The 9,168-nt window shown below is 46.1% G+C and overlaps 1 protein-coding gene across 3 annotated transcripts in view; it reads right to left on the bottom strand.

Moving 5' to 3' along the window:
- The window catches only part of NSMCE1 (NSE1 homolog, SMC5-SMC6 complex component), a 23,590-nt gene extending 19,972 nt beyond the window's left edge, over nucleotides 1-3,618 (bottom strand). For 2 of the 3 annotated variants that reach the window (XM_016190437.2, XM_060172761.1), the window contains exon 1: nucleotides 3,471-3,586. The gene's annotated coding sequence lies outside the window, so the exon portion shown is untranslated. Of the gene's footprint in view, nucleotides 1-3,470 lie in introns of all 3 variants that reach the window. The other variant, XM_007527954.3, reaches the window with a different exon arrangement.
- Nucleotides 3,619-9,168: the final 5,550 nt, after the last annotated feature.

The raw sequence follows: 9,168 nt of genomic DNA, 5'->3' as shown, positions 1-9,168 counted from the left end.
CGTCCTCAAAACAGGGCAGCTTTGAACACACAGGCATCAAACAGCAGAGCCTCAAAACTGCTACGGCAAAGTGGTCAGAACGACAAAAAGAAACACACAAATGTACGACCATACAGGAAGACCTTTAACATATCCTCTCAATGATTAAGAAACCAAAAGAAAAAGAAAAAAAATCAGTAAGGTAAATGATTTGTAAAACACAGCAAAAGATTCACCTAGGAGACATTCATCAAATAAACAGCTAAAAATACGAACTCTTGGGAGTCGGGCGGTGGCCCAGCGGGTTAAGGGCATGTGGCACAAAGCGCAAGGACCAGCATAACGATCCCGGTTCGATCCCCTGGCTCCCCACCTGCAGAGTCGCCTCACAGGTCTGCAGGTGTCTGTCTTTCTCTCTCCCTCTCTGTCTTCCCCTCCTCACTCCATTTCTCTCTGTCCTAGCCAACAAACAACATCAATAATCACAACCATGTTAAACAAGGGCAACAAAACGGGAAAAAAAAAAAAAAACGAACTCTTAAACCACACTCAGGGCAGCTATACAATGCCACACACGGAACCAGAAAGCGCTAGCTTCACTAAACACAAACATCTCAAACTTGATTGTGTTCTCTGATACCACGGCACTAACAGTGGAAACTAGAAGCAAAAAGATTTAAAAAAAAAAAAAAAAAAAAAGACCGGGGTTTAAGAAAGCGCTCTAAAAAAAAAAAAAAAACTTAAAAAATTAAAAAAAAAGTTCTCTAAATCATTTCCAATAGGAATTATAATGGAAATTAGAAGATGTTTTAAACTAAAAGAATAAAATAACAAAACGCTACATATAAAAACTGATGAGAGACAACTAAAGTAGCCAAGGAAAATGAAGAGCTCTGGATACTTGCATTGTTTTTAAAGGAGCATAAAAATGAATGACTTACAGGGTCGAGCGGTAGTGCAGCGGATTAAGCACAAGTGGAGCCAAGCGCAAGGACGGGCATAAGGATCCCGGTTCGAGCCCCTGGCTCCCCACCTGCAGGGGAGTCGCTTCACAGGCGGTGAAGCAGGTCTGCAGGTGTCTGTCTTTCTCTCTCCCTCTCTGCCTTCCCCTCCTCTCTCCATTTCTCTCTATCCTATCCAACAACGACGACATCAATAACAACAACAATAATAACTAAAACAAGGGCAACAAAAGGGAAATAAATAAATAAAAATAAAAATAATAAATAAAAAACAAACAAAAAGAATAAATTAAATCTTAAAAAGTTAAAGGACATGAGGAGCAGCAATCAATGAAGTAAAAAAGAAGCATAAAATCCGAGATCAACTACAACAATAAAACAACAAGGGCAATAAAAGGGAATAGATAAATAAAAAAAAAAAAATTTTTTTTAATCTGAGATCAACAAAACCAAAATAATCCTCTGGAAAAAAAAAAAAAAAAAAACTTCCCCCAAGTGGTTAAACTTTTCGGTAAGTCTTTCAGAGAAAATTGGAAAAATACATATATATACATATTTGGAAAGAAAAAAAAGGAAACTAACTGTAAATACAAGCATTTTAAACAACATAATAACCTTAAGTTCTAAATAGGACCAAAATCATAGGACATTCATCCAAAACTACATTTTTATACTTTAAATGATCTCACCAGCATTGGGAACACTTTATGAGATGGCTTTATCTCCATACCAAATAAACTCTTTAATTCGCTATGAAACTCCTACCAACTTGAAACGATTTCAAATCTTACACAAACCCCGAGTCAGAGAAATCACAAACCCTCCCCGCATCATCTGCTAAGGCTGACACAGACTGGACTCGGAAACCTAGATTTCCAAACAGAGAAGGAAAGGCCGGCATCTTTCCCAAGCACAGCTACACTCAGGGAGGGGCTCAAGCAAACCCAATTCAACCACACAGAGGGTTCGAGCCCGGCCAGATGGCGTTGACCCCAGCACCAGCTTAGCCCCTGAAAAGTGACCAACCCAGGAGCATCGCCACGTATGCAGAGTCAAGGAGAAATGCTTGTGAATGTCCACATTATCCAAATTTCCATGGGAACTGGCCAGATTTGGCGACTAGAGGAAGCGACAGCAGGCAACAATAAAAAACAATAAACAAAATAATAAAACAACAATAAAAAAAATAAAATAAAAAACCAAGGCAACACAAGGGAATATTAAAAAAAAAAAGAACAAAACAAAAAAAAAGTGAGGGGGGTAAGGGGGTGGCCACCAGGAACGGTGCAGCCAGTCAAGCTAGGCTCCCGAGGTCCAGCTGTTATGAACCGGGGTGGAAACATTAAAATAAATCAACTAACGATAAATTTAAAAACGGCGGGGAGTCGGGCGGTAGCGCAGCGGGTTAAGCGCACGTGGCACAAAGCACAAGGACCAGCAGAAGGATCCCGGTTCCAGCCCCCAGCTCCCCACCTGCCGGGGAGTCGCTTCACAGGCGGTGAAGCAGGTCTGCAGGTGTCTGTCTTTCTCTCCCCCTCTCTGTCTTCCCCTCCTCTCTCCATTTCTCTCTGTCCTATCCAACAACGACGACATCAATAACAACAATAAAACAACAAGGGCAACAGAAGGGAATAAAGAAATAAATATATATTTTTTAAATATATTTACAAAACTAACAAACGGTGGTCTACATGCCTCTCTTCTCTCCCTCTCCATGCCTGTGTCCATTTAAAAAATAAATAAATAAATAAATAAATAAATAAATACAGAAAAGGCTGTAGGGGCGTCGGACTCACTGTGTTAGTACAGCAGTGGCAGAAACAAAAAAAAACAAAAAACCTCAAACTCTTGTGATTTGGGGTTTAAAGAATAAAAAGGAGCTAGGCAAGGGCAGTGACTTAATGGAGACGGGCTGCTTGTGCAGAATAGTCCCTTGTCGGTGACAACTGGGGTGCTGGGGGGGGGGGGGAGGGCAGGAGCCCATTACCTGCGGGCAGGTGTGTCTTGCAAGACCCCGAGACCCCCGAGTGACAGGAGACCGGGGGCGCAGGGGGGTGCGGACCCCAAAGCTGGGGAACTGCTCTCCGTGGGGTCCGGGCACGGCGGGTGGGCTGGGAGGGAAGAGCCAGCAGCCACCTTCTGACCGGGGTCACTCAGCTACCCGGGCATCGGGCAGCCTGACCTCTGACCTCTGGTGGGGCTGACCCTTGACCCCTCGACCCGCGATCCTGCAGGTGTCACGGGGGTGGGTGGGATGGGGCATCACCCAGGACACAGACGACCCCAGCCCGCAGGTCCGGGTCCCTCATTGGGTCCCTCATTGGGTCCCCGCGCCAATTTCACGTTTTTCCTTTTATTTTCATCAAAATCGTCTCTTTTTACGCTTGCAAACGCCTCTCCGGCGAGACCCGAGGCTCCGCACTTCTCCCCTCGGGACTCAGTTTCCCCAGACGGGCCCCCACGCCGTCACAGCACACGGGCTGACCCCGAGGCCCGGCCCCCCACTTTCCGGCTCGCCGAAGCCCCCACCTTGGACTCTCCGCTCCCGGCCGCCTCCTTCCCCGCCAGCCGGGCGCCCCCAGTTACCCACCGCGACCCCCAGCGCAGCCCCGACTGCCGCGGGCCAAGGCAGGAAGGCGGGGACAGGCCCCGCCCCTCAGGGGGCGGAGCGAACGCCAAACGCGGCGCTTTCATTGGTCAGAACCGTCTTTCGCACCGCCCACGGGGTGACGCACTTCCTGCGCTCGCCATGGCGCCTTTGGCGAAGCCGTGGATGTTTTCCCGCCACACTGGCACCGAAAGGTGACCGGATGGGAAGGGGCTGCTCAGCCTGTCATCTTCCGCCTGGCTTCTCAGAGCCGCCGGAGAGGAGGAAGTAACATTCACACTTGCACACAACGCCGCCAGCGAGTGTCCTGTCCCCGGGAGTCAGTGTCCCCATTTGCAGATCTGGAAAGCCACGAGGACACAGAAGCCTGAGCGCTTCCCCCATTTGCAGCCTTGGCGCTGTCTCCAGACCCTATGCGTTTGGTCTCCACTCCTCCTTCTGTTAACTGATCCTAATTCCTGCAGGATGAAGCAGTGCCTCATATCCTAATCCTGACAGCATGCAATCAATCACGCAAAAGACAAGGATCCCTGCAAAAGAGCAGGTTCTCGGGGTGTAGAGGAGAGGACACAGGTGCTGAAGAAACACCAGCCTCCTTGCAAGTGATTGCTGCACTAGTCAGGGAAGTTCATAGAAATGAATGGAGTCAAGAGGTTCACCCAGTGTTGCTATTCCAGAGCCTCATCTGCTGAGCCCTGGGGCCATGTTAGGAAACTCGCTCTAGAACAGGGACAAGTGTCAGTGTCTCCTCTTACCGTGCTGCTATTTTTTGTTTGTTTGTTTGTTTGTTTGTTTTGCCAGAGTACTGTTCAGCTCTGGCTTGAGATGGTGCTGGGAATTGAACCTGGAAGTTTCAGAGCCTCAGGCAAGAGAGCCTTTTTGCAGAACCATTATGCTGTCACCTCAGCCCCAAGTAGATCATTTATGTTTTATTGGCACTGCATGGTTTTGTAAAAGCTCTAGTTCCTTATCAGTAGTTAAACAGCATTCCAGGCAGACCCTGCAGTGTCTTGACACCTTCTTGGGAAATGGGGTCGTCTGTAGACAATGGGTCAGTTCTGTTCCCTGGTAGTGCCTTGCAGAGTTTAGCGGAAATTGTACTCCTCTGTAATGATATACGTGACTTTCTAGCATGTAGAGAAATAAAAAACCTGTGGACGGAGAGTAGAAACTACTAGATCCATCACTGATGCTTCAAGATCAAAGGGCCAAGGAAGAAGGTAGAAAGAAGACAAAAGGAAAGACTAGGTGGACTCTGAGGCAACTAGGCAGGAGAAGGCTTTGAAAAAACACGCTGTGATCATTACACAAAGGATGGGACACCACTTTAGAACCTGGTGGCCAATAAGAGCCAAGAGAAAGAAGAGGAAGCTCCATTGACCTGTGGGGGGTGGGGAAGAGTGTGCCAACTACTTTTGAGGAAGGGTGGTTTGGAAAAGGAAGTCTGGGAAACAGAGGGAATAATGAATAGGATAAAAAGCAGAGAGGCCGGAGAGGGTAGAGACAAGGATAGAAGGAAGCAGGGTTAGTCACTGATAACCTAGAACAGAAAGGAGGAAAGGCACTAAATACAGCTAGACACAAAGGCTCAGCCCTTATGATTCCTGTTTACTCTGTAATGGAGCCAACTCTTACTCTGCTGCAGAAAGGAATTGGGGAGATGCTGGATGGGTGTGGAATTGGGAGATTTGGAACAGACAGATACCGAAGTGGGGAGAAGAGGGTCTAGCTCAGGTTGAAGCAGCAATATGTGGAGAGGACCTGGTCCCCTCACAAGCACCACAGAGGGACTGTCCTACCTTGGTGTGACACAACCCCCACCCCACCCCCAGAAGACAACCCGTTAGTTGGTTCAATGAGATTCTGCTAGAACCTTCCATGTGCCAAACATTGGACTGCCAGAGGATAGCTGAGGCCATTCAGGTGTCTCTAAAAGTCATCCCTATAAAGTGTAATAACCTCAGCTATGTTTCTCTGTGATGACTGACCAAGGACTTCACCAGGGTGGAAGCTTGAAGCCAACTCATAAACTCTGGGGCTTGGTCTTTTGCTTGAAGAAGAAGAAGAAAGACTTGAGCAGCTATCCCAGAGGAAGTGATCTGATAGAGCTTAGGTCTGTCTTTTTGACAGAGAGCTTGAGCACATCTGTGTTGTTCAAACGTGCCTGGAACGTTTTTCAGAAACTGACTAGGTACTAGCCACAAAAGAAGCCTCAGTGAATTCCCGAGAATCTATAGACCACATTCACCGAGCACCACAACAAAAAAAAGAGAGCCAAAGTGAAACACGCAGAATCTGCCCTAAATTAGTAACTGCCGTCTCTTCTGAGGGAGGAAGCCAGGAAGATGGGATGGTGTACTTGTTTTTTTTTTTTTTTTTTTTTAATCTCGTACATCTGGTGAAAAATAAACGATGATAGGCATTAAGTTTGAGTTGTATTTCTTAAATTGGGTGCTTGTGAAATTCAAATACCTTTTTCCTTAGGGAAAGATTTTATTACACATTTTTAAAGATGTATGTATTTGGGCAGGGGTAGGTAGCATAAAGGTTATGCAAAGAGACTCTCATGCCTGAGGCTCCAAAGTCCCAGGTTCAATCTCCCACACCACCATAAGCCAGAGCTGAGCAGCGCTCTGGATATATATACATGCATGCTTATAAGAGAGAGGAGAACAGAACCAGAGCATCGCTGTAGCACATGTGGCGCTGCAAATCCATGCACGGGTGTTCAATGCAGTGTCCACTGCGCCACCTCTCAAGGCATTATTATACTTTATTTAAAAGGGAAAACATGGGGGTCGGGTGGTAGCACAGCGGGGTAAGTGGACATGGCATGAAGTGCAAGGACCGGCTCAAGGATCTCAGTTTGAGCTCCCGGCTACCCACCTGCAGGGGAGTCTCCTAACAAACGGTGAAGCAGGTCTGCAGGTGTCTGTCTCTCTTTCTCCCTCTCTGTCTTCTTCCCTTCCTCTCTCAATTTCTCTCTGTCCTATCCAACAACAACAACAGCAAAAACCACAACAATAATAACCACAACAAGGGCAAAAACAACAAGGACAACAAAAGGGGGAAAAAAATAGACTCCAGGAGCAGTGGCTTCATGGTGCAGGCACCAAGCCCCAGCAATAACCCTGGAGGGGAAAAAAAAAAAAAAAGAGGAAAAACATATTTGGAAACTGAAAACTGATAAAAAAGAAAACCAATTTAACAACATATTTTTCAGATAACAGCCTGATATAACAAAACATGTGTGAGCCAAGTAAAATAACAATTGGAGGAGAATTTGCAGCATATGTGTACTTATTATGAAACACGAAAACCAAATTTGAGGCGTTCAATTTAAGAAGTAGAGGCGCTGGGTGGTACACCAAGTAGAGGAGACACATTACCAAGTGCAAGGACCTGGGTTCAAGCTCCCAGTCCCCACCTGCAAGAAGGATGCCTCACAAATAATGAAGTAGTGTTGCAGGTGTGTCTCTTTCTCCCTCATTTCTATTTCCCTCTCAATTTCTCTTTCTTCTGTGAGAAAAATAAAAAAAAAAAAAAAGCTAAACTAACACCAGGAGCTGTGGATTCTTCACAGAGGCACCAAGTCTCTGTGGTAACCCTGGTGGGGTAAAAAAATTAAGAGGTGGGAGTCGGGCTGTAGCACAGCAGGTTAAGCACAGGTGGCGCAAAGCACAAGGACCGGCATGAGAATCCCGGTTCGAGCCCTGACTCCCCACCTGCAGGGGAGTCACTTTACAAGCGGTGAAGCAGGTCTGCAGGTGTCTATCTTTCTCTCCCCCTCTCAGTCTTCCCCACCTCTCTCCATTTCTCTCTGTCCTATCCAACAACTACGACAACAATAATAACTACAACAGTAAAACAAGGGCAACAAAAGGGAATAAATAAATAAAATAAATATTTAAAAAATTAAGAGGTGGAAAGATAATAACTAAGTATGCCAGGAGAAAGCAGAATGGGAAAAAAATAACAAAGGAAAAAAACGTGAAAGTAAAGTTGATTAAGGAAATTCAGAGCTGAGGTTCTGCTAAACACTAACAGACAGGGCCGGGTAGTGGTGCACCTGGCTGAGTACACATGTTACAGTGCACAAGGACCCGGGTTTGAGCTCCCAGTCCCCATTTGTAGGGGGAAAGCTTCATGAGTGGTGAATCAGTGCTGCAGGTGTCTCTCTTTCTTTATCTCCCTGCACCTCAATCTATCTCTCACCCTTTATCAACAAGAAATAAAAAGGGAGGGCCAGATGGTGGCGCACCTGGTTAAGCGCACAGTATGCTACAGTGTACAAGGAGCCAGCTTCAAAGCCCTTGGTCCCCACCTGCAGGGGGAAAGCTTCATAAATGGTGAAGCAGTGCTGCAGGTGTCTCTCTGTCTCTCTCTCTATCTCCCTCTCACCTCTCAATTTCTCTCTGTCTCTCTCCAATAATAAATAAATAAAATGTAAAAAAAAAAAAAAAAGAAAAAATGCTCTTAAAGAGAGAATGGGGGTTGGGCAGTAGTGCAGCGGATAAGCACACATGGCACAAAACACAAGCACCCACCAGCATAAAGATCCTGGTTCAAGCCCCTGGCTCTCCACCTGCAGGAAGGTCACTTCACGGGCGGTGAAGCAGGTCTGCAGGTGTCTGTCTTTCTCTCTCCCTCTCTGTCTCCCCTCCTCTCTCGATTTCTCTCTGTCCTCTCCAACAGCAATGGCAACAATAACAACAACAAGGGCAACAAAAATGGCCTCCAGGAGCAGTGGAATCGTAGTGCAGGCACGGAGCCCAAGCAATAACGCTGGAGGCTAAAAAAAAAAAAGAGAGAGAGAGAGAGAGAGAGAGAGACAGAACAAGGGAGTCGAACTGTAGTGCACTGGGTTAAGTGCACATAGTACAAAGCACAAAAACCGGCTCAAGGATCCCGGTGCAAGCCCCATCTCCCAACCTATGTGTGTATGTGGGGGGGGGGGTCACTTCACAAGCGGTGAAGCACGTCTGCAGGTGTCTTTCTCTCCTCTTCTCTATTTTCCCCTCCTCTCCCAATTTCTTTCTGTCCTATCCAACAAAAAAAATGGGGAAAATGGCCACCAGGAGGAGTGGATTTGTAGTGCAGACACCAAGCCTCAGCGAGAACCCTGGAGGCAAAAAAAGAAAAGAAAGAGAGAATGAAATAAAGAAAAGGGGATAGAAAGAAGGAAAGGGGGGAGGTAAATGGCCAGTGAAAGCAGTGGAATTGTGCAGACACCCAGACCCAGCAATAACCTTAGTGGAAAAAAAGAAGACAGGCCAATATGTCAGCATCTTAACAACAGTTAATCTTGGAGGGTGGAACTGCTTTTATTTTTTTTTCACTTCAAATTCTCTGTAACTAAATAAATCTCTTTAAAAAATTCCATGATCTCGGACCTCATAACTCCACTTCTGGGAATTGTCTGGGACAATAATCAGAGAGGTACACCAGCTAGCGTACAAGGAAGCGGTTCAGAACCTTAATTCTTTTGGGGAAGATGACAACAACTTAATTGTCTCCAAATATTTACAACGGAGAACCGATGGCCAGAATAAGTTTTAAAAAAATAAATTCTGCAGAATGTTATGTAACCTCAAAGTTTTGTTTCAAATATTCAAGGTC

The sequence above is a fragment of the Erinaceus europaeus genome, chromosome 15 (genome assembly GCF_950295315.1).
Source record: "Erinaceus europaeus chromosome 15, mEriEur2.1, whole genome shotgun sequence".
NCBI lineage: Eukaryota > Metazoa > Chordata > Mammalia > Eulipotyphla > Erinaceidae > Erinaceus > Erinaceus europaeus.
This window is presented reverse-complemented; position numbering and strand designations above follow the sequence as displayed.